This window comes from Ovis aries, chromosome 17 (genome assembly GCF_016772045.2).
Source record: "Ovis aries strain OAR_USU_Benz2616 breed Rambouillet chromosome 17, ARS-UI_Ramb_v3.0, whole genome shotgun sequence".
Taxonomy (NCBI): domain Eukaryota; kingdom Metazoa; phylum Chordata; class Mammalia; order Artiodactyla; family Bovidae; genus Ovis; species Ovis aries.
The window spans coordinates 70,924,675-70,950,558 of NC_056070.1; the positions used below are offsets into that span (position 1 = coordinate 70,924,675).

A 25,884-nucleotide genomic window follows, 5' to 3' on the forward strand; every position below is an offset into this window, starting at 1 on the left:
TTACAATGTATTCACAAGGACACATGAGAAGACGTATAGATAAGAGAATTTACTGAGGCAGGAACTCCTTTGAGGGCAGCAATGATTAATGGACACAGCAAATCTGGTCAGTGGAACTGAAAATGTCAAACCTCTGACCTAATGCTTTTATAAAAGTATAAAAGAGAATCTTAAGCTTGAAATAAATAAGCAGTCCAGAAAATTGAGAGGCTGCATCGTTTCTGGCACACCTCATCTCTCAGTTGATCCCTGGCTGCTGGAGCTGGACTCCGGCACTGTGTCTTCAGCAGAAACCCCCAGCGCAGCCCTGCTCCTCCTATCTCATCATCCTCTCATCCCACAGGTGTGGGTCCCGAGCTGCAGGGACGGTCCACAGCTCAGGTGCTGACAGGCCCTGGCTCAGGCACTCTTCCCTCCTCATTTCCACCTGCTAACAGGTCAGCATTTTCTAAAACTCGTATTTTCCCCGGGCTCCTAGTAACTGGATGGAAAGATATGGAATTTTCTTCCTTCAGAATGATCTGAGGCCTCACACAAGGTGAGTCCTGAGGGTCAGCAGAGGAGGGTGGCTGCCTCTCAAGACAGGCCACGCTTCCTTCTGCCTCAGGTTCTGTCTATGAATCATCTGATGGCTCAACTGCAGAAACATTTTTCAGGTCCCATGTCTCATTTCTTTATCTTTTCTGAAATCAAATTGGACAGTCACCATGGTCCTCCTGTTGCAGAGACCTGGACCATCAGGGCCCATGGCCTCCCTGTGATGGGAGTGGGAAGGTGGGGTTGTGGCCCCTGCCCCAGCCTCCTGGTCCTGCAGACCTGCAGCCGTGGTGCTGGCTCCATCATTCCTGGTCTGAAGGAGGTCAGGGAACAGGGAGCTGAGAAGTGGGACAGAAACTCAGCCTGTCGGTCTTCTTCTTGGAAATTTTCAAGTTTCACACACCTTGCATAGATACCTACTACACTTGAAAACCTTCTGACTCATGATGAATCTACTCCCAACTATCCATTCAGTTTATATGAAGTCTCAGGAAAGCAAAAGTAAACAAAAATAGTTCCTGATACTGCTAAAATGCTCCTGATCATGCATGTGTGATCAACCAGAACCTACCTTGAGACTCATCCTGGTCCATCTTAATAGGGTCATTGATAATAACTCCTTTTCTCTCTGGTCTCAAATACAAACAGAATCCCGCTGTGCCCAGATACACAGGGTCCCTCACAGGTACCAGGATGATGGAAGCGAAGTCAAGCATCTGTGCCCTGGAGGACCTTGGGGGCCTCCCCACCCCTGCATGTCCACTCCTGCTCCAGTTTGTACTCCTGCCTGAACCCAGACACTTAGGGGCTGGGTGCCTCCCTTTGTCAGAATGCACCTGAGCCCCCTCTCCTCTAGGTACTGGAAGACCCTCCCCATTAGGACGTGCTCTCAGATTCATCACTTGCCCATGTTCTCCCTTTTCCCTCATGATCTCTCCCACTTCCACTCCCTAGTTCTTTATTTGAGATGATGTTGGATAAATATCACTCTTTTCAATACAGACCATGTAAAACCACCCCTACTAAATCTAGTCTAACACGTGAACTTGCACTGTACCCACTGAGGATCAGGTAACAGGTCATAAGGGTTTCTAAGTCCAGCAATGGAGGACACCCTAAAAGGATGAGACTCTATTTATAGCCACAGTCCCTACATCAAGCCTGTTAAACAGAACTGTTATGAAACCAACTGAAAACACCTTATATATATTGGAGTCAGAAATAACGCTGTCAGGATCTTGGAGTAATCAATAAAATGACATGTTTTCCCCAGAACGTCATATTCTCTCTGCAAAGACGGAAATAAAAAGAGATGTGCAATTAGGGCTGGGACAACTCCTGGAGACTCTGCAGACAGAACATCACACCACGGTTCAACCTGGGAGAATCATGGCAGAGTCACGATCAGGTTTAAGCTATGGACACTCTGGGATTTGAAGCCTTGAACTTGTTTCGAGTGGTTATGCTCTGGTAGTGACCCCAGGAGCCAGGCAGTGCAAACTGAGACAACAGAGAATCGAAGTACATCAGCGTTCCATATGAGTCTGCAGGTCATTAGTGACCTGGAGAGATGAACACAACCTGACCACCATGGAGGCTCATTCTTCTGCCCTGGGGTGACATCAGAGACCCAGCTGCAAGTGTGAAAGCCCTTCAGGAGGCTGTGGTGTGGAGTGGGGATGAGAAGTCTGAGGCCAGCAGGGGCGCTGTGGGTCTGGTCCAGAGTGCAGGGTCCTGGCCAGGCAGGCTGGCACCTCCTTGGCTCTTGCCCACGTGGGCAGCAGGGTCCTCACTGGAGGGTGGCCTGCACGGGGCCCCCAGGGGACACTGCAGCTCTCGGCTCAGAGCCACAGGCTGCCTCTCAGTTCCTGCTGCTCTGTCGTGGGGTTAATGCCCAGACCTGACATCACCAAGGACAGAGGCCAGTCATACAAAGAAAATGGACTTCCTTCAGGAACCTCGCCCTCCAGGGACACCTGGACAGGGTGAGACCCTGCAGAGCTGCCCCATTGCCCGCAGGCGCCCGGGTGTTCAGCGGAAGAGGGATGCAGGCAAGATCCCTCTGTCACCATCCTGTCATTTAGAAGTGTCCCCTGTCGTGTTATTTGGCAGTTTCAGCATTTGGAGTGAAGCCTGGAAACCGGGACTGTGTCAGTTTATGTGGCTTCATTCCTCGTTCCTTCCCTTTATGTTAACACCTGTGACATGAAATACATGAACTCAGAGCTCCGCTGTCATCAGCATGTTCGTATAATAAGAAAAGAGTTAAGGAATACATATTTTCACCTCCATGAGCTGAGGTTCTCAAACACCTCTGACAAAATAATGTGAATATTATTAAACAGCTACTTGCAGCAAATCTAACATGAATACAAAATAAGAGTAGTATTTACATTTTATATCAAAGAAACAAGAGATAGAACAAGACCTTTCCCCGTCTCCCCCACCTGACCACGGGAGCGTCTGAGCCCCTTCTCCTCCTCGTTGCCCCCACACCTCCTCTGTCCCATCCACCGGCACTGCAGAAACACAGGAAGGGGGTTTTACAAGGTCGATGCTCACCGACCTACCTGTTCACGCACTGTTTTCTATTTCTGATGATGAGACATGTGTCAACTTTGTTGAACTGAACTTGCCAGCTACCGTCATTGCGTGATGAGACGGTGACCCCGTAAGATCCGCAGTTCTGTGGAAGGTGCTCCATGGTCATGGCTGTTCACAGCACAGGCGCCGTCACCTGAGCCTGCCCACGCGGCTCTGCATGTCTCCCACCTCCCACCTGGTCTCCCCACCTCTGGACTAGAGACAGTTTAAAGTGCTTCAAGGCCACCCTCACCCTTCACAGCAGACACAGGCTCCGGGATTTCCTGCTCAGCTAGGCCTGGTGGAGGAGGACGGACACCTTCCACAGAGCCAGACTCAGGGCTCCCTGAGAAGACAGAGTGTTCTAAAGATGGGCTCAGGTGTGGAAGGCTGGATTATTGGAACAAGAGAGACAGACTTAGGAAAGGAAGCAGCCCGCTCAGCGTTCTTGCCTGGAGAGTGCCAGGGATGGAGGAGCCTTGCAGAGTCAGACACGGCTGAAGCAATTTAGCAGCAGCAGAGAAGACGTGCAACCCTCCTTCAGCCTCAGACACTCCAGGGAGATAGAGGACCGACGTCACCAAGGTCACAGGAGCACTTTTGCTGAAAGACGTCGCCCCATCACTCAGGGCTCCTGCAGCTGTCCCTGCTGTGTGAGGTCAGCATCTGCCTCCAGAACCCCTACCCCAGGGACCTCTGGTGACCTTGGCAGGGAGGAGGAAGTGATTTGCATGAGGCCCCTCCTCCTCCTGAGAGGCTGGGGCATGAAAGGCCCAGGACCCCACCTGCAGCCCAGGAGGCTGAGGGCCGCATTCTGGGAGGGTCCTCACCATGGCCTGGATGGTTCTTCTGCCCGGGCTCCTCACTTACAGCTCAGGTCAGGGCTGAGACTCTGCATCTTTGGGTACCTCAAGCAGGGTCTGAGGCCTGTCTCCATAACAACCCCTGTCTCTCTTTTTGCTCTTAGGGGTGGAGCTCGGACTGTGGTCAGGAGCCAGCTGTCAGTTTCTCCAGGAGGATGGTCACCCTCACCTGTGGACTGAGGCTCTGGGTCAGTCACTACAAGTAACTACCCCAGCTGGTTCCAGCAGACCCCAGGCCAGGCTCCTGACTGCTTATCTACAGCACAAGCAGCTGATATTCTGGGGCCCCTGATTGCTTCTCTGGCTCCATCTCTGGAAACAAAGCGCCTCACCGTCACGGGGCCCAGCGAGACAGCCGACTATTACTGTGATCTGGGAACTAGTCGTTTCAGTGCAGTGATGTAAGCCCTGAGGAAGGGCTACAAAACCTGCCCTTGTGCTCAGAGGGCTCAGCGCTTAGTGGCAGGAGGAGGCAGGGAGGGGTGGGACAGGTCAGGGTCCCCACGGGAGGGGGCTCTGGGCCCGTCTCCTGTCCGGTGATTCGTGGCCCGTGTCTCCTCCCAGCTCTCCCGGGTCGTCCATCTCTCCAGGGGACCCCTCTCTGCCCATGTTGTTGGGAAGGCTTGGCTCACAGGAGACTCAGACCCCCACCGGCCATTAGGCCTCTTGTCATTCAAGTCACACTAAAGATGCACAGCATCATGAACTTGACCTTGGAGACAAATTAATATTCCATTTACCTGAAGAGCACCACCGTGGAGTTTTCTAAGTGCAGTTTCCCAACTGGAGCTCCTGAATCACAGCCTTTTGTTGGTGGCAGGAATCTGTGGTTAACAGGAAGCCCCCTCTCTACAAATATTTAGGAACATCAAATTTCAGATGTATGTCTTTGTCTGTTATCTGAAATAACCCTGAAAATTGTGTAACAAGTTAGTCCAGGCATGTTAATTCCCATAACACATTCACTCCCAGGTCACGGTCAAAATCCCAAACCCCAGAAACACAATTCACATCTGAGGCCATGGGAAACTGTGTCTGTATTTAAACATAAGACTGGATTGGGAGGAATTTCCGAAACCTGTGCTGTCTGAGGAGACACCTCGAGGCTCATGGGAGGACTTATGCTCCTGGAAGAACCTTGCTCAGAACTGGCTCAAATCCCACACTCTGGTGACTCCTGGGGCCGGATGCCAGGTCATGGCAGGCTCCTCAGCACGTGGACCGCCCCAGGCCCCGCCCCGTAAACAGTGCACGGAGATGGACAGCAACAAGGGAAGACCCGAGCGGAGTGGGCAGGGCTCGTGTGCCCCGTCCCCTCACTGGTGACTGTGGGGCCAGGAAGGCCTGGGCTGACCCCACCTGGGTCGTCAGTGCTGACTGTGAGATGGGGGCGGTGGTTGGCCTGCGATGCCCCCTCCCTCCTGGTGTCCCAAGTCCTCAGAGTCCAGGGAGCTGAGCGTCACGCTGTGCAGCACCGCAGCCCCCTCAGCCTGGCCAACAGGAGTGGTCTCAAACCCTGGGTGGAAGGAGCTGCTGACAGGGTTGCCCCAGGTGCCCAGGTCAGCGTCAGACACAGAGCAGTGGTCAGGGCACCCGGTTGCTGGGTCAGTGGGCAGAGGATGCACACCCCTCGCTGATGGGCTCTTAGTTGGAAAATGAATGGGGCTCCTTCCTTCCTCATTTTCCCACCGTGGACATTCCCAGTGCATCACCAGGGGCGCTGTGCCCATCCCGGCTGGGGAACCTGGCGCACCAGATGGTCCCCTGACCTGGGCTTCCCCGGGCTCAGTGGACCGAGTTGGAGTCTGCAGGTGCTTCCTCTCAGGAGACAGACTTAGAGCCGTGACCCCTCAAGCTCTGGGGTGAAGCTTCAAACAGGATTGAGGACCCAGAATGAGAGGTGTCCTCTTCAGGGTCATCAGACCCTACCCCTTCCCAGGAGCAGAGAGGAGCCCCAGAGCCGAGCCCCCACCCCCTCAGCTCCGCCTGCACCCCTCAGCTCCCCACTGCACCCTCAGCTCGACCTGCCTCCTCAGCTCCGCCTCCTCCTCTGGCTCCTCAACTGTTTCTTTCCTAAGGGCTCCTCCCCTCCTCTTATGATTCATGACTTTCCTACGAATCCCGGGCTCCTCTTTATTCCTCAACCCCCGTATGAGATGGCCTCCATCATGAGCAAGGTCCGTCTGTCAGAATCAGCAGCCTTCTGCCCCTGTGCCTATAGGAGAGTCACCCAGCATGGGTCCTTCGTAGGACAGGACAGGAGGCGAGGTCCGGTGTGTGGAAAGACTCACACAGCAAAGATCCAGGCATTTAGGGGTCAGGGTCACACCCCAGGCCTGTCCCCACACCTCCCTCCCTCCAGAGGGAAGGCCCCGTCCTCCTCAGGGCTGAGGGACACACAGAGGAGGAGGACACTCCCCACTGACAGGGAACCCTCAGAGGGGACCTCTGTCCTGCACAGCGGGACGGGACCCCCTGGGATGTCACTGCCTGACCTGATCCTGAGCTGAGAGGAGTTTGTGTCCTAGATGCCTCTCACTCCTGACCCCTGAGCAGACAGGATGCCATAACTGACTCTCCCGAAGAGTCTGAGGGAGCTCCCAGAAGCCCTGAGGCACAGGGCCAGAAGTGCAGTTTTTCCCTAAGGAGGGCAGTGCGCTGAACAGGGCGGGGCTGTCCCTGAGGGCCCAGGCCACCAGTCACAGGACGAGGTCCAGGCCTGGACCGCAGGCGCGGGAGCCGGTCCTGAGGGTTGGTGGGTTGTGAGCGGGCCCAGTCTCCTGGCACTGCATCTTGGCTGCTCAGGGCTCCCTGCTGTGACCTCCACCCCAAGGCCCACGCAACCCCGCCCCTGATCACACTGGCCTCCCTCAGGCCCAGGAAGCTGAGCCAGGGCCCAGAGGATCAGAGCATTGTGGGGGGCGGGCGAGGAGGTCATTTGCATGCAGGCCCGCCCCGCTCAGGCTATGAAGAAGGGAAGGAGCGGTGTGGGACGCTCTGCTCAGCTGCGGGGCCACAGACGGCAGGACGCCTGACCGTGTCCACCATGGCCTGGTCCCCTCTGCTCCTCACCCTGGGTGCTCTCTGCACAGGTGACCTGATGCGGGGACAGGGAAGGGCCCTGGGAAGACTCATGGGCCCTGCTCCTGCTCGTGTCTGGACCCCAGTCACCATCTCTGTCTCTCCCCTTCCAGGATCCCGGGCCCAGGCTGTGCTGACTCAGCCGTTCTCCGTGTCCGGGTCCCTGGGCCAGAGGGTCACCATCACCTGCTCTGGGCAGCAGCAACACTGGGGGTAATTTTGTGGGCTGGTGCCAGCAGCTCCCAGAACGGACCCCAAAACCCCGATCTATGGTGATAGCAATCGACCCTCGGGGCCCAGAGTGGTTCTCTGGCTCCAAGTCTGGAAATTCGCCTCCATGACCATCGCCTTCCTCCAGGCGAAGGAGGAGGCTGGTTATTACTGTTTATCATGGGATGACAGCTTGAATGGTCCCACGGTGCTCCAGGCCAGGGGAAGTGAGACCACCTGCTTTCCCCAGCCCTGGGGTCGAGGCAGAGCCATCCTCGGGCAGGTCAACTGCCTCTGTTTTTTTTAACCTAAAAGTGGGGTCTAGACCCACACCAGGGGACTTTGTTGGGACAATGTGTCCTCCTCTCAAAATCTGCCCCCAAAGCCTGTCCTTGGTGGCAGATGCTCTCAGCCTGTGTGACATCCCGGGTGCTGGCGAGGCTGCCGTGGGGACACAGTGCATGAGGCTGAGGCTGAGGCTGATACCTGTCACGGCTGCTGTCACAGCACACAGATGGGGTGGGTCAGCCAGATGGTGTCTTCAGGGCCACAGGCTGAGGCCCGAGGTCCAGGTGAGGCAGGCCTGGTTCCCCTGAGGCCTCTCTGCTTGGCTTGCAAACACCTGTGTCTGACTGGCCCCACCCAGGCTTTTCTCCATGTGACGTCCTGGGGTTCCCCTGTTCTTACAGGGGCAGCAGCTCTGTGTCTTGGGCATCTTCCTATGACCTCAGTCACCCCAGGTCCCGCCTTCATTGTCTTACCTGAAGCCAGTCACTCAAGAATGAGAGGTTCGACACAGAGTTTGAGGGACAAAGATCAGTCCACATCAGTGGGTCTGTGCAGCTACAGGGTCGGTGCAGCACTGGGGCTCACACAGCCCTGCCTGCTGTCCCACGAGAGCAGGCTGGGTCCCTCTGGCACGCTGGGTGCTAGGCAGGATTAAACACAATAATGTAGTCAACATCGCTGTGACTGGATTTGAGGATGTAGAAACACGTACCTTCACAGAGACTAAAATAAGCAGAAAAATAAAAGGCTTTCAGTGACTTCCTTGGTGGTTCCGAGTGAAAATTGGCCTCCAAATGCAGGGGACATGTTTGATTCCTGCTCCAGAAGGATCCCCACATGCCTGGGGCAACAAAATCCTAAGCCACAGTGACTGAGCGCGCTTGCCACAGAGACCAGACGCGTAACAAGCGAAGCCACTGCAGGGAGAAGCCCTCGTAAATGGAGTAGCCCTCACTCTCTGCAACTAGAGCCAGGCCACGGGCACCAACAAAGACACGCCGCCAAAATAAATACTATTTTCAAAAAGTGCTTTAGGGTTTCAGCAAGATGATGTTGTTTTCCTAGCCTTTCCTCTCTGCTCTATTTGGAAGAGCTGAGTCCTAAGCTCAGAGCGCCCAGCTCTCTGACCTAGAATGGCCGTTCACCAGGGTCACCCGCCTCCCCTTCTCTGGACACGTGCTGACCCCTGCCCCGGATGCTTCCTGTCTCTGCAGGGAGATGCCTGACTCCTCCTCACATTCCAACCGAGGCAAGGTTTCCTCAGGCCCTTGAGCCAAACCGGATCATGGCACAAGCAGCATGAGACAGGTCTCCAGGCGTGTGCCCTGCTCCCCTCAGTGCCCTGTCACACACCTGCAGGGTCTGCAGAGCAGGTGGGGCTGGACCGTAACACAGATGCACACTGCGGAGTATGGTCAGTTTCCATGGAGATGAGAGTCCCAGTGTGAGGGCATCCCTGTGCCCAGGAGGACCTACAAGGCCCCTCATCCTTCTCTCCCAGGAGTGCCATCCTCAATGCCTGCTGAACAAGGGGCCATTCTGCATGGGGGCTGGGACATCCCAGGAGCTGGAGGAGGTGCCTGTGGCCAGCAGGGGGTGCAGTGCAGAGTCCCACAAGGGGTTCTGGGCCAGACAACAGGGCAAACACTGGGCGATGGGAAACTGTCTTCCCTTATGGGGACCCTCAGAATTGTGAGGCCCATCCACTGGAGCTCCTGGTCCGTCCCCAGCTCAGATTCAGGTCCCTCATCCTGGTCCACGTGGGGTTGTGGTGGAGTCTGGGTCAGGAGGATGCTGGCGAGAAGTCGGAAGGTGTCTCAAGGAGGAGGTGGCTCCTGGGAGAGTCTGTACAGAGAAGATACAGCTGTGGGCAGAGGCCCGCAGGGTGACGTGTGTGTGGGGTGAGGTATGTGAAAACTGTATCAGCATTACAGATGTGTGTGGTGCTTTCTATTTTGGATGGTAAATTTATGGCTTTATATCTAATAAAAACACAAGGTTTTGCTTGAGAAAGGCATGTAGTAATAGTATCAATTTGCTTATCTGGTATAGGAATCTCTATATTGATTTTAAGAATAATTAGATGGCTGATCAGTGATAGGTGTTCGTCAATTTTCATCTGAAGTTTAATGTATTAGGTGCATGTATAAGTGGTTTAATTGTTTTACCAAAGAACTAGGAAAATTTACATTTTCTTCATGTTTTGCAATAATACACAAAGCAGATCTATTGGAACCACGGGACCACTGCTGGTTTTGTAGATATTCCCAAGTGCATACATCATGTCTTTCGAAGAGATTCGGTAAAACATGTTTCATTGCTGCAAGCGCTGTCGTAGTTGTGGCAAGAAGGGCTTCTCTCCTTGTGGGCACGGGCTCTGGGATGCAGGCTCAGCAGCTGTGGCTGCAGGGCTCAGGAGCTCTGCAGCATGTGGAGTCCTCCTGTCCAGGGCTTGAACCTCCGTCCCCTACAGTGGCAGGTGGATTCTTAACCACCGAACCAGCAGAGAAGTGCAAAATGTGTTTACTCTGGAAAGCAGTTTAGTCTGTTTACATATTTTCTCCAATAGAGCCAGCATTGTAACTTGCCAAAAGCATGAATTTTATCTCTTGCTTTCTATGTATAATTTCTGTTATAAATTTCCATTTATAATTTTACATGTCACCTACAGGGCTACCCTGGGGACCCTGCACTGGCATTCAGGAGCATCACTGACTACAGCAGCTGGGCGGGGCGGGGCCTGAGCTCCTGGGGGACTCAGCCCTGTGTCCGCTCTGGCTGAGAGTCCCTGAGCAGGGACCTGTGGTCTCAGCAGGTGCTTCCTCCCACTGGGTCCCAAGGAGGAAGCCCTTCCACCTGTGAGTCTGGGCTGTGAGCTGAGATCCAGCACCAGGGTTCAGGGAGGGGCTGGCCAGGCCTGGGTGGACCCTCATTTGTACCTCAGCCCCTCCTCTGGCAGAGGCAGGGGCAGAAAAGGAGCCTGGGGCAGCCCAGCCCACTGTGGGGACCAGGGTTCTGTGAGCACCATGGCCTGGACTCCTCTCCTGCTTGTGTTTGTCTCTCTGCACAGGTAGGGACAGGCCCCGGGCACCAGGGCTCAGCCCCAGCCTCATCAGCCCTGGGACTCAGACTCTGGGAACCTTTCCTGCAGTGCCAGGAGCCATGACAAGGTCATGCAGGACTCGAAGGAATCCTGGGCCATCCGACCCATGACAAGGTCATGTAGAAGTGTCCTGATGAGCAAGGCCTCAGGACTCGACGGACCCCTGGACCTGCTCGAGCATCTACCCCGAACCAGAGTCTGTCTGTCTTCCTATTTTATGTCTTTCACCAGCTCTCCTGAGAGTAGCAGGGGCTGTCCCTGACTAAAAGAGTTAACTTAGGGCTCTAGTTGATCAATCTCCTGGGCATGAAAGGAGTGTTTCAAACCCTCTGTTAGCATTCTAGCTTACTTGGCAGATTTAGCCAGACTCTTGCAACATTGTTGAGCCTATGCTTGCTGCCAAGGTCTTACATCCCTTATCCATTCATCCTCTGTTGGCCCCTTTTCCTCCTGCCTTCAATCTTTCCCAGCATCAGGGTCTCTTCAAATGAGTCAGCTCTTCGCTATCAAGTGGCTAAAGGATTGGAGTTTCTGCATCAGCATCAGTCCCTTCAATCAATATTCAGGACTGATTTCCTTTAGGATGGATTAGCTGGATCTCCTTGCAGTCCAATTCAGTTCAGTTCAGTTCAGTCACTCAGTCATGTCCAACTCTTTGCGACCCCATGAATCGCAGCACGCCAGGCCTCCCTGTCCATCACCATCTCCCGGTTACTTAATTCATGTCCATCGACTGGGTGATACATTCCAGCCATCTCATCCTCTGTTGTCCCCTTCTCCTCCTGCCCACAATCCCTCCCAGCATCAGAGTCTTTCCCAATAAGTCAACTCCTTGCATTAGGTGACCAAAGTATTGGAGTTTCAGCTTTAGCATCAGTCCTTCCAATGAATACCCAGGGCTGATCTCTTTTAAAAGGACTGGTTGGATCTCCTTGCAGTCCATGGGACTCTCAGAGTCTTCTCCAACACCACAGTTCAAAGCATCAATTCTTTGGCTCAGCCTTCTTCACAGTCCAACTCACATCCATACATGATCACTGGAAAAACCATACCCTTGACTGGATGGACATTTGTTGGCAAAGTAATGTCTCTGCTTTGAATATTCTATCTAGGTTGGTCATAACCTAGGTTGGTGTCGCTAGAGGTAAAGAACCGCCTGCCCATGCAAGGCATAAGAGATATGGGTTCTGTCCTGGGGTGGAAGATCCTCTGGAGCAAGAACGGGAACCCACTCCAGTATTCCTGCCTGGAGAAGCCCATGGACAGACGGGCCTGGTGGGCTACAGTCCGCGGGGCCGCAAAACACTCAGACAGGATTGAGAACCAAGTAATTGAGCAGAACATTGCTCCCACTCTCAACGCCGTGAACGTTCCCGGCTGCGTCACCAGGGGCGCTGTGCGCTCAGAACCGCAACATCTCAACACATCCCCATGGTCCCCAGAGCTGGCCCTGCCCCAGGCTCAGCGGCCTGACTTGGACGGGACAGCAGGTGCTTCCTCTCAGGGGACAGACAGAGCCGCGGCCCCCAGGCCTCCTCCTGGGACTGAAGCAGCACACGGGCAGAGCACCCAGAATGGAGGTGAAGGGTCAGGGGGTCATCAGTCCCCACCCTCTTCCCAGAAGAGAGGAGGAGGAGCCCGAGCCCACCCCGTGCACCTCCAGCTCTCCTCAGCCTGCGCCCGCTCCTCCTCATCTCTGCTCAGAGCCTGCCCTCCCGCTCCCCTCACTCGACTCTCCTCCCAGTCCTGGGCCTCTCTCTCTACAAACATACACTGTTGACCTCCACAGTGACCCAGCTCATGCTCTTAGAAGCTCATGAACGAGTTTCCAGATCTTCCTGAAACATTCACCTCCTCATCCCCCTCCTTGAGCCTGTCTAACCTTTCCTTCCCAGGAAGCCTCAGGTTTCGGCTCCAGCTGTGATCCCAGGTCACCCCTCCTTTCAGCTGTGACCCCAGGTCGCCCCTCCTATTTCACCCCTGGTTCCTCCTCATTTCCCAAGGGATCCAGTGATGCCCCCAGCAGCTGATTTATCCCGTGAACACTCACACGGTGTCCTGTGTGCCCATCGAGTGAGGAGTCAGGAGGAGAGAAACCCTGGTCCTGAGACCTGGGAAATGATTCCTGGCTGAGGAGCATCTGTGCTCAGCTGCTGTGGGACTGACTTTATGCACAGTGAGCCCTGGTGAAGCTGCGGGGCCCTGGGCTGGGAAAGCAACCCTGTCGTGGGGCTCTGCCCCGGGCCCTGACTGCTGCTCTATCTGGACCACGCCTAAGTCAGGTTTGCTCCCCATGGTCCCGTCTGAGATTCCTGAGAACAGCTGACCTGCCTTGTCCTGTCCTGTCGCTCATCTCAGATCTGAGACCGACCCATGGCTCTGACACCTCAGCCTGCCCTGTTTCACAGATAGGAGTCCTGCTAAGACATGAAAATCCTTCAGTGGAGATGCTGTGTCAGAAAGGCTTTAAAATGATCTTATGTAAAGAACAGAATCGACAAGGAAAATGATGTTTTGGAAATAGTACCATGGCAAGGTAAAATTAAAACAGAGCCAGAGTCGGACACAACTTAGTGACTGAACCACAGCATTTTCTCCAGTGAAGTTCAGGCATCTATTTTAAGGGATGACCTTAGACTTTTACTAATCCACGTCCCATTTTGCTTGATTTGAAATCTCAGAGTCACACATCTGCTGTGTAACACTCACATGCACTACAGGGTAACTGACACCTGGATCTCTTTCCAACACAACACTTCCTGAACTGCGTAACTTCAAAGCCAGTTTGGGGAAAGTTGACTCTAAGAGCTCTGATCACTAGGTCACAGGATGTATGTGTGGGCCAGGACACCAGGGGCGGTGCCAAGCCATTCCTGTGGGTCTGCAGCTCTGAGCTGAGATGAGTCCCCTGGTGCTTCCTGGTGCTTACTGCTCAGGGTTCCCAGCTGTGACCTCCCACCCCCAAGGCCCACACGACCCGCCTCTGATCACCCACTGGTCTCCCTCAGGCACAGGAAGCTGAGCCAGGTCCCAGAGGTCATCAGAGCACTGTGGGGGTTGGGGAGGACAGTCATTTGCATGGGAGGCCCTGCCCCACTCAGGCTATGAAGAGGGGCAGGAGCAGTGTAGGGGCACTCTGCTCAGCTGTGGGGCCACAGACGGCAGGACGCCTGACCGTGTTCACCATGGCCTGGTCCCCTCTGCTCCTCACCCTGGTCGCTCTCTGCACAGGTGACTGGATGGGGGTGGGGGGGCAGGGGGGGTCTTGGGAAGACACACATGCTGTGTTCCCTGCTATCATGTCTGGACCCCAGAGTCACCATCTCTGTCTCTCTCCCTTCCAGGATCCTGGGCCCAGGCTGTGCTGACTCAGCCGTCCTCCGTGTCCGGGTCCCCGGGCCAGAGGGTCTCCATCACCTGCTCTGGAAGCAACATCGGTAGTAGTGGTGTAGGCTGGTTCCAACAGCTCCCAGGATCGGGCCTCAGAACCGTCATCTATTATAATAGCAATCGACCCTCAGGGGTCCCCGACCGATTCTCTGGCTCCAAGTCGGGCAACACAGCCACCCTGACCATCAGCTCGCTCCAGGCTGAGGACGAGGCCGATTATTTCTGTGGAAGTTAGGCTGGTAGTAGCTATAATGACACAGTGCTCCAGGCCAGGGGAAGTGAGACAAAAGCCTACTCTCCCCCCCAAGTCCACGGGCTCCCCGGGCTGAGCATCTTCTGCCAAAGCAGACACTTCTGTGGTCTGTTTGGTTTAAAACAGAGGTCTGAGCCCCACCCCAGGAAACTGGTCTGGGAAATCCTTTCAGTTCTTCATTCTGCGCCCTCACCAAGGCTTTGCTTTCAGCAACCACATTTTATATGAAAATCTGAAGTTGAGCAGAAGGCCCTGAATGCCAGAGGCGGGTCCTGGCGGACAGAGTCCATGACGGTCGGGTCAGAACCAGAGAGGCAGCGTCCAGCTGTGTCTGACTCAGGACCCTCAGCTCCTCGGCCGTCCCTGGCGGAGCTGGGGCCCAGGCTACTGCTCCTGCCTGTCCTGTGACCGCCTCTCTGGCTCCCCCAGGGCTCCAGGCCTGCAGGGACTAGACCAGGACGCCTGCGTCACTGGGGGAGCCAGGGCAGCCCAGGGCTTCCTGCTCAGGCTCTGCTGGACCTTCTGCTGCTGGCCCACCTGGGTCCAGGTCATCGGGTCTACCCGAGCATGGAGGCTCCTCCTCTCCCCTCTGTCCTCAAAGTCCCTCCAGCAGCCCAGTCGCAGGAGAGGGTCTCAAAGGACACAGAAAATCTCTCCATTGCTGGGGACACAGGGTCTGTTAGTCCTCTGTCTCAGTGTCCGAGGTGGGGTCCGTCAGCGCATCTCAGCCCTGGGAGGCCCCCCACCCTCGGCCTCTCTCCTGCACAGGGAGCAGGTCCTGCTGTCAGCCTCCTCTGTTCCTCTACGTGTGTCTGGGGGCTCAGGCAGCATGGACTCCGCCAGGGTCACTGACGCCATGGAAGCTCAGCCACACTCACCTGCCTGGGAACAGCAACACTGTTGGCACCAAGGGGCGGCTTGGCTGCCGTCTCAGTGGTGCTGAGTCCCAAGCTCTGAGCACAGGAGTCACAACCCGCCCACAGGGTCTCAGCGAGGCTGGCGGGCTCTGATTTGGATGGGGCCCCCTGACCGTCTCTGGGCTGATTGTTCCTGCTCAGCTGGGACTCAGCCCTGCTGCTCACAGGAGGCCTCAGGCCAGGGGAAGTGACCTAACCCTGAGCTCCCAGCCTCACCGCGATGTGGGTCACAGAGCACAGGTCACACGCCTGTGTCCTGCTCCCTGTCACTGCCCTTTCACTCACACGTGCGGGGTCTGCACTATGGCCGCCTGGGCTGTGGGGCCACAGTTAACAGAGATATAGTTTGGAATAAGTGGGATTATTCCTTCTAATTCTCCCTTTGCCCTTAAGCCTTAAATTTGCCTTATTCTCAATTTTCATACACACAAAATGACATATTCTCCACTGTGTTGAGGAACCTGGCTCAACAGGCTCCATATCAAACAGTGAGTGTTTTTGGCTGGGAATCGGGCCTCAGACACAGATCCTGAGAAGGATCACAATTGCCGCACGCTGTGGGAAGCGGACACGGAGCAGCAGCTCAGAAATGGACATAGAGTCATGTTCGTTTCACACGGTGAGAATAAGAATGTTGTGGCCGTACTTCACAACTTCCTGCAGAGGCTTTCACCCTAAGCCCCTCAGCTGCTCTTCCCCATCCTTCTGCCCCGTGTGAGGTCATTTTAGGAGAAAGGGAGTTTAGAATACTCACGGCGCTCACACCATCTTGTCAGACGCATGCTCACTTTCAGATCCTCTCATGAGTCATGAGTCTTTTTGTTATTTTCATTTGATATTTTGAGAATCTTAATTTCATAGTTGTATTAATGGCAACCCCTCCAGTATTCTTGCCTGGACAATGCCACGGACAGAGGAACCTTGCGGGCTACAGTCCATGGGGTCGCAAGACTCGGTCACGAGTGAGTGACTTTCACTATTGATAACCTAAGTTGTAAGCCTACTGAGTCCACCCCGTTTATTGATGGTTTCTCTCACCACAGAACAGCTGATCCCCTGGTGCTGCTGTGGGTGTCAACACTGAGTCACCAGCCCTGAACCGTGGACTCTTGTGACCAGCAATGGTTTCAGGGCCTGTGTGTGGGGAGACCCTGTCCCGTCGGAGACCACAGGAGACTCTGTGGCTCCCTGCACCCTCAGCAGTGACATCAGTGTCGGCCACTTTGCTGTTACTGGCACCAGCAGAAGCCAGCGAGCCCTCCTTGGTCCTCCAGTCCTACCACTCAGACTCCAGAAAGAACCAGGCTCCGGGGTCCCACAGGTTTTCTGGATCCAAAGATGCCTTGGCCAACGCAGGGCTCCTGCTCGTCTCTGGGCTGCAGCGTGAGGACGACGCTGACTCTGACCGTGCAGGCTGGTGCAACAGGGCTCCTCACAGCAACACAGGTAGACGGGAAACTGGGACGAGAGCCTCAGCCTGTCAGGGGCTTATTCTTAGAGAACCGTCAAATCTTAAATATTACCCTGGAACCAACTTATTCCTGAGGTACGTTCTGGTTCATAATATGTCTACTCCCAATGGTAGAGTCAGTTTTGCTGAAATCTCAGAAAATATAAACAGATTCTGATGCCACTGAAGTGCCCCTGGGCAGCCGGGTGATGACGGGAGCCGTGGAGCTGAGCTCCCTCACTTGAGATCAGGAGCAGGAGGCTTTCCCAGGTGCGCCTCCACAGAGTCTGTGGACCATCCCAGCAGGCAGATCGTCCCCCAGTGTGTGAACTCTGCTCCTGAAGGGGCAGAGCAGAGAGCGTGAGTGAGGGGCACCGGGATACATCGCAGGCAGGGAGCCCCGGGAGTGGCTCTCCTGACCCACAGGTGCCGGCTCTGTGCTGCCCTCTCGCTCCTCTCGTCTCTACCCCACTGGAGCATTTCCTCCTTCAGGGCTGGGGTGGTCTGTGGACTGTCAGGAGCAGGGCTCCCAAGATGTGCCCGGTCCCTCTGCTTATGATGCCCCCGATGAGTCCAGATCCAAAGGCCCCACGTCCTGTAGAAGGAACAGCGGGGCGGGGATCACCATGGCAACCATGACAAGAGATTCAAGGCAAAATCCTGCTTTGTGACCGATGACAGAGGTGAGGGACACTCAGGGTTTCAGTGTCGGGGTCCAGCCCCGCAGGTTCCAGGGAAACCCTCAGGAGAAACCGCATCGGTGAATGAATGAATGAAAGAGGAAAGAATAGGAGCGAATAGTGTAGTGGAGACAATAGAGGAGAAAAGAGGCTGATGTTCCTTGGATTACACAGAAAATCAATAAAGTCTCAAAACAAGAGACTTGCACCCTCTACATGACACAGGCGCCTCCCGGTCTCCCAAGGAAGTGAGACGCAGGGCGCCTTCCTGTTCTGGTCTTAGAAGCCCAGGCGGATAAGTAAGCACAGCGGACCTCTGTGCTCCAGATGGGAACTAGCCTGAAAGAAGAGTCAGTTCAGTTCCGTTCAGTTCAGTTCAGTCGCTCAGCCGTGTCCGACTCTTTGCAACCCCATGAATTGCAGCACGCCAGCCTCTCTGTCCATCACCAACTCCCAGAGTTCACTCAGACTCCCATCCATCGAGTCTGTGATGCCATCCAGCCATCTCATCCTTGGTCGTCACCTTCTCCTCCTGCCCCAATCCCTCCCAGCATCACAGTCTTTTCCAATGAGTCAACTCTTCCAATGAGGTGGCAAAGTCCTGGAGTTTCAGCTTTAGCATCACTCCTTCCAAAGAAATCCCAGGCCTGATCTCCTTCAGAATGGACTGGTTGGATCTCCTTGCAGTCCAAGGGACTCTCAAGAGTCTTCTCCAACACCACAGTTCAAAAGCATCAATTCTTCGGCATAGCCTTCTTCACAGTCCAACTCTCACATCCATACATGACTACTGGAAAAACCATAGCCTTGACTAGACAGACCTCTGTTGGCAAAGTAATGTCTCTGCTTTTGAATATACTATCTAGGTTGGTTATAACTTTTCTTCCAGGAGTAAGCGCTTTTAATTTCATGGCTGCAATCACCATCTGCAGTGATTTTGGAGACCACCAAAATAAAGTCTGACACGGTTTCTACTGTTTCCCACTATTCCCATGAAGCGATGGGACCAGATGCCATGATCTTCATTTTCTGAATGCTGAGCTTTAAGCCAACTTTTTCACTCTCCTCTTTCACGTTCATCAAGAGGCTTTTAGTTCCTCTTCACTTTCTGCCATAAGGGTGGTGTCACCTGCATATCTGAGGTTATTGATATTTCTCCTGGCAATCTTGATTCCAGCTTGTGCTTCTTCCAGTCCAGCCTTTCTCATGATGTACTCTACATAGAAGTTAAATAAGCAGGGTGACAATATCCAGCCTTGACGTACTCCTTTTCCTATTTGGAACCAGCCTGTTGTTCCATGTCCAGTTCTAACTGTTGCTTCCTGACCTGCATACAGATTTCTCAAAGGCAGGTCAGGTGGTCTGGTATTCCCATCACTTTCAGAATTTTCCACAGTTTATTGTGATCCACATAGTCAAAGGCTTTGGCATAGTCAATCAAGCAGAAATAGATGTTTTTCTGGAACTCTCTTGCTTTTTCCATGATCCAGCAGATGTTGGCAATTTCATCTTTGGTTCCTCTGCCTTTTCTAAAACCAGCTTGAACATCAGGAAGTTCACGGTTCACGTATTGCTAAAGCCTGGCTTGGAGAATTTTGAGCATTACTTTACTAGCATGTGAGATGAGTGCAATTGTGTGGTAGTTTGAGCTTTCTTTGGCATTGCCTTTCTTTGGGATTGGAATGAAAACTGACCTTTTCCAGTCCTGTGGCCACTGCTGAGTTTTCCAAATTTTCTGGTATATTGAATGCAGCACTTTCACAGCATCATCTTTCAGGGTTTGAAATAGCTCAGCTGGAATTCCATCACCTCCACTAGCTTTGTTCATAGTGATGCGTTCTAAAGCCCACTTGAGTTCACATTCCAGGATGTCTGGCTCTAGATTAGTGATCACACGATCATGATTATCTGGGTCGTGAAGATCTTCTTTGTACAGTTCTTCTGTGTATTGTTGCCACCTCTTCGTAATATCTTCTGGTTCTGTTAGGTCCAGACTATTCTGTCCTTTATCAAGCCCATCTTTGCATGAAATGTTCCCTTGGTGTCTCTAATTTTCTTGAAGAGATCGCTAGTCTTTCCCAGTCTGTTCTTTTCCTCTGTTTCTTTGCATTGATCGTTGAAGATGGCTTTCCTATCTCTTCTTGCTATTCTCTGGAACTCTGCATTCAGATGCTTATATCTTTCCTTTTCTCCTTTACTTTTCACCTCTCTTCACAGCCATTTGTAAGCCCTCCAGACAGCCATTTTGCTTTTGTGCATTTCTTTTCCATGGGGATGGTCTTGATCCCTGTCTCCTGTACAATGTCATGAACCTCATTCCATAGTTCATCAGACACTCTATCTATCAGATCTAGGCCCTTAAATCTATTTCTCACTTCCACTCTATAATCATAAGGAATTTGATTTAGGTCATACCTGAATGGTCTAGCGGTTTTCCTACTTTCTTCAATTTGAGTCTGAATTTGGTAATAAGGAGTTCATGATCTGAGCCACAGTCAGCTCCTGGTCTTGTTCTTGCTGACTGTATAGAGCTTATTCAACTTTGGCTGCAAAGAATATAATCAATCTGATTTTGGTGTTGACCATCTGGTGATGTCCATGTGTAGAGTCTTCTCTTGTGTTGTTGGAAGAGGGTGTTTGCTATGACCAGTGCATTTTCTTGGCAAAACTCTATTAGTCTTTGCCCTGCTTCATTCTGTATTCCAAGGCCAAATTTGCCTGCTACTCCAGGTGTTTCTTGATTTCCTACTTTTGCATTCCAGTCCCCTAGAATGAAAAGGACAACTTTTGGGGTGTTAGTTCTAAACAGTCTTGTAGGTCTTCATAAAACCGTTCAACTTCAGCTTCTTCAGCGTTACTTGTTGGGTTATAGACTTGGATAACTGTGATATTGAATGGTTTGCCTTGGAGACGAACAGAGATCATTCTGTCCTTTTTGAGATTGCATCAAGTACTGCATTTCGGACTCTTGTTGACCATGATGGCTACTCCATTTCTTCTGAGGGATTCCTGCCTGCAGTAGTAGATATAATGGTCATCTGAGTTAAATTCACCCATTCCAGTCCATTTTAGTTCCCTGATTCCTGGAATGTCGACATTCACTCTTGCCATCTCCTGTTTGACCACCTCCAAATTGCCTTGATTCATGGACCTGACATTCCAGGTTCCTATGCAATATTGCTCTTTACAGCATCCGACCTTGCTTCTATCACCAGTCACATCCACAGCTGGGTATTGTTTTTGCTTTGGCTCTATCCCTTCATTCTTTCTGCAGTTATTTCTCCACTGATCTCCAGTAGCATATTGAGCACCTAATGACCTGGGAGTTCCTCTTTTGGTATCCTATCATTTTGCCTTTTCATACTGTTCATGGGGTTCTCAAGGCAAGAATACTGAAGTGGCTTGCCATTCCCTTTTCCAGTGGATGGGGAGACAAAGCTTCTTTGGTGAGCGTGGCCCATCCCTTTATTTTCAGAGAGGGCTTTTATACCCTGAGTTGTATGTTGAGCAAAGTGAAAAATGCAGAGTCAACTCAGCATTCGCTCAGTATTAACTTTTATTGATACCAGGTTCTTTTATGCAAAAATCTTATTTTTTGTACATTATCTTCTGGCCCGGAGGCCTGGTGATATTTTATGACCTCTTTTTGATAAAGGTTGGTCAGCCAGAGCAATAATTTTCCCTTGAAGTGTTTCTTCTTCAATTCCTAGCCTGCGCCACCCTTAAAATATAGAGTTACATTTTTATGGAGCAAAGATTCAGTGGGTTACAGCAAAGAAAGAACTTATTAACTCAAAGTCTAACATTGCTAATGCTAAAGCTGCTGCTTGTTTTTCTACATCCTGGCTATATGCACTCCCAGGAACACAATGGATAAGGGATGTGAGAACTTGGCAGCAAGCATTGGCTCAACAATGTTGCAAGAGTCTGGATAACACTGCCAAGTAAGCTAGAACACTCTTATCTTGTCCAGGAGAGTTAATAGCTAGATCCCTAAGTTGATTTTCTCCAGAGAAATGTGGTTGGGGATAGCCCCTGTTATTGTCAGAGGAGTCGGTGAAAGTCATGAAATAATAAAACAGACAGATTCTGGTTTCGGGGTTGATGCTCGAGAAGGGAGACCCCTGGAGGCCTGATCTCGTTTTTGCCCATCAGGCCTCTTCCTCATGACCTTTGCCATGGGCGGGATTCTCCATGCTGGCTCCTGGCATTTCGGCCCTGTTCTCTGCCTCCTGCTGGGTCCACCCGACCTCCATGATCATTGTGGACCCCATCCCGATGAGGAGGCTGGTCATCAGAGTGACACAGCTCATCACTAACCACAGCCACAAGGAATTCCTCTGTGATTCGGATGTCAGGCGGCGGCAGCCCGGCACACTAAGCGTGGCCGAGAGGTGTTACCCCACATCTGAGGTCAGGGGCAGCGGCCGAGAGTGCCAGGATGCAATGGTGCGGTAACAACAGAGAGGAGCTGCCCAAGTACGAGGTCTGGGGTGGTGGCCAGGAGGAGCTACCTTGCGTCTGAGGTCAGGGTGGCCGGAAAGCCACCTCATACCCAATGCCAGGGGCAGTGGCCCTGAGGAGCCAACCCTGGCCCGAGGCCAGAGGCGGCGGCCGGGAGGAGCAACCCAAGGAGTGGTGGCTGCGCAGGCATAGGAGGGCCTAGAGGAGCTATGCCACGCTGAATGTCAGGAAGGGCGGCGGTGAGGAGATACTTCTCGTCCAAGGTAAGGAGCAGCGCCTGTAATTTGCTGGAGCAGCCAAGAAGAGATACCCCACGCACCCAAGTAAGATGGTAGGTGTTGCAAGACGGCATCAGAGGCAGACACACTGAAACCATACTCACAGAAAACTAGTCAATCTAATCACACTAGGACCACAGCCTTGTCTAACTCAATGAAACCAAGCCACGCCCGTGGGGCAACCCAAGATGGGCGGGTCATGGTGGAGAGGTCTGACAGAATGTGGTCCCCTGGAGAAGGAATGGCAAGCCACTTCAGTATTCTTGCCTTGAAACCCCTTGAACTGTATGAAAGGCAAAATGATAGGATACCAAAAGAAGAACTCCCCAGGTCAGTAGGTGCCCAATATGCTAATGGAGATCAGTGGAGAAATAACTCTAGAAAGAATAAAGGGATGGAGCCAAAGCAAAAACAATACCCAGCTGTGGATGTGACTGGTGATAGAAGCAAGGTCGGATGCTGTAAAGAGCATAGGAACCTGGAATGTCAGGTCCATGAATCAAGACAAATTGGAAGTGGTCAAATGAGATGGCAAGAGTGAACGTTGACATTCTAGGAATCAGCAAACTAAAATGGACTGGAATGGGTGAATTTAACTCAGATGACCATTACATCTACTACTGCGGGCAGGAATCCCTCAGAAGAAATGGAGTAGCCATCATGGTCAACAAAAGAGTCCAAATGCAGCACATGGATGCAATCTCAAAAACGACAGAATGATCTCTGTTCGTCTCCAAGGCAAACCATTCAATATCACAGTTATCCAAGTCTATGCCCCAATCAGTAATGCTGAAGAAACTGAAGTTGAATGGTTTTATGAAGACCTACAAGATCTTTTAGAACTAACATCCAAAAAGATGTCCTTTTCATTCTAGGGGACTGGAATGCAAAAGTAGGAAATCAAGAAACACCTGGAGTAGCAGGCAAATTTGGCCTTGGAATACGGAATGAAGCAGGGCGAAGACTAATAGAGTTTTGCCAAGAGAACACACTGGTCATAGCAAACACCCTCTTCCAACAACACAAGAGAAGACTCTACACATGGACATCACCAGATGGTCAACACCAAAATCAGATTGATTATATTCATTGCAGCCAAAGATGCAGAAGCTCTATACAGTCAACAAAAACAAGACCGGGAGCTGACTGTGGCTCAGATCATGAACTCCTTATTACCAAACTCAGACTCAAATTGAAGAAAGTAGGAAAACCGCTAGACCATCCAGGTATGACCTAAATCAAATTCCTTATGATTATAGAGTGGAAGTGAGAAATAGATTTAAGGGCCTAGATCTGATAGATAGAATGCCTGATGAACTATGGAATGAGGTTCATGACATTGTACAGGAGACAGGGATCAAGACCATCCCCATGGAAAAGTAATGCAAAAAAGCAAAATGGCTGTCTGGGGAGGCCTTACAAATAGCTGTGAAAAGAAGAGAGGCAAAAGCAAAGGAGAAAAGGAAAGATATAAGCATCTGAATGCAGAGTTCCAAAGAATAGAAAGAAGAGATAAGAAAGCCATCTTCAACGATCAATGCAAAGAAACAGAGGAAAGAACAGACTGGGAAAGTCTAGAGATCTCTTCCAGAAAATGAGAGACACCAAGGGAACATTTCATGCAAAGATGGGCTCGATAAAGGACAGAAATGGTCTAGACCTAACAGAAACAGAAGATATTAAGAAGAGATGGCAAGAATACACAGAAGAACTATACTAAAAAGATCTTCACGACCCAGATAATCATGATGGTGTGATCAGTAATCTAGAGCCAGACATCCTGGAATGTGAAGCCAAGTGGGCTTTGGAAAGCATCGCTACGAACAAAGCTCGTGGAGGTGATGGAACTCCAGTGGAGCTGTTGCCAATCCTGAAAGTTGATGCTGTGAAAGTGCTGCACTCAATATGCCAGCAAATTTGGAAAACTCAGCAGTGGCCACAGGACTGGAAAAGGTCAGTGTTCATTCCAATCCCAAAGAAAGGCAATGCCAAAGAATGCGCAAACTACCACACAATTGCACTCATCTCATACGCTAGTAAAGTAATGCTCAAAATTCTCCTAGCCACCTTCAGCAATATGTGAACCGTGAACTTCCTGATGTTCAAGCTGGTTTTAGAAAAGGAGAGGAACCAGAGATCAAATCGCCAACATCCGCTGGATCATGGAAAAAGCAAAAGAGTTCCAGAAAAACATCTATTTCTGCTTTATTGACTATGCCAAAGCCTTTGACTGTGTGGATCACAATCAACCGTGGAAAATTCTGAAGTGATGGGAACACCAGACCACCTGACCTGCCTCTTGAGAAATCTGTATGCAGGTCAGGAAGCAACAGCTAGAACTGGACATGGAACAACAGACGGGTTCCAAATAGGAAAAGGAGTACATCAAGGCTGTATATTGTAGAGTACATCATGAGAAAGGCTGGGCTGGAAGAAGCACAAGCTGGAATCAAGATTGCTGGGAGAAATAGCAATCATCTCAGATATGCAGATGACACCACCATGATGGCAGAAAGTGAAGAGGAACTAAAAAGCCTCTTGATGAAAGTGAAAGTAGAGAGTGTAAAAGTTGGCTTAAAGCTCAACATTCAGAAAACAAAGATCATGGCATCTGGTCTCATCACTTCATGGGAAATAGAAGGGAGTCAGTGGAAACATTATTGTTATATAATTGCAAAGAATGTAGAGGAAAATAAAAGTTTGTCCTTTCTTCCTCCTTGAGAATTCCAGAACTCTCTCTCCTTGGGGACCCCTAGACTTCTTGTCAACCTACCTAGGAAATGACTCTCTCATCCCCAAAGCCCAGGATCTACTAAAAATATCACTGATACCAAGAACCAGGAAAATCAGTAAGGATGGGAAAAGAGACTTACATAGACCTCAATGCTGAGATGACTCAGATGATAAAATCAGGTGACAGATATTTGCAGTGAACAATCATCAAATCTATTTGATGAGGAAGTATAAGCACTCTTGGGGAAAAGGGAAAAGGAAATAAATGCAAAAATACAGTTATGAGAACAAAGTGGGGCTTCCCTCAAGCTCAGTCAGCAAAGAATCCGCCTGCAATGCAAGAGACCCAGGTTCGATTCCTGGGTCTGGAAGATCTCCTGGAGAAGGAAATGGCAGCCCACTCCAGTGTTCTTGCCTGGAGAACCCCGTGGACACAGGAGCCTGGCGGCTACAGACCACGGGGGTCCCAAGAGTGGGACATGGGGCTTAGCAGCTAAACCAGCACCACCACGAGAACACAGTAGGCAGAAACATGGAAATAGAACAGGTGAAAGTAAAAAGGAAACTCATCTGTTGAACCTAAAGACGTGTGATACTTAGTGTCATTTAATGAATTTTTCGTTGTTGGAGTATTTGGTGACCTGAGAAAAGGCAGTTGCCCCTCCTTCCTCGCAATTTCCCCACCATGATCATTCCCCGAGCCCGTCACCAGGGGGCGCTGTGCACTTGCTCCGAACTTGCAAAGCCTGAACACACCAGATGGTCCCCTGACTGCATGAGTCCCCAGGCTCACTGGCCTGAGTTGGACGGGACAGCAGGTGCGTCCTCTCAGGGGACAGACTCAGAGCCCTGAACCCCCAGGCCTCCTGCTGGGAGTGAAGCTGCAAAGGGGCCCAAGAGTGAGAGCTGGAGGGTTTTGCGCTCAGGGGTTTATGAGGCCCCACCCTCTTCCCCAGGATCAGTGGAGGGAGGAGCGCCCAGATCCCAGTCCCACGCACCCCTCAGCTCCCCTCAGTCTCCTCCTACCCCTCCTCAGCTCTTTCCTAAGAGCCTC

General features: G+C 51.9%; 1 protein-coding gene and 1 pseudogene across 13 annotated transcripts in view; both read left to right on the forward strand.

Moving 5' to 3' along the window:
* The window catches only part of LOC114108841 (immunoglobulin lambda-1 light chain), a 469,312-nt gene that overhangs the window by 173,918 nt on the left and 269,510 nt on the right, over positions 1-25,884 (forward strand). The gene's annotated exons all lie outside the window — the stretch shown is intronic.
* On the forward strand, positions 13,802-14,760 carry LOC114118877 (immunoglobulin lambda variable 1-40-like; annotated as a pseudogene). Its single transcript, XR_006056762.1, has 3 exons — positions 13,802-13,896; positions 14,010-14,333; positions 14,738-14,760. The product of XR_006056762.1 is annotated as an immunoglobulin lambda variable 1-40-like (transcript).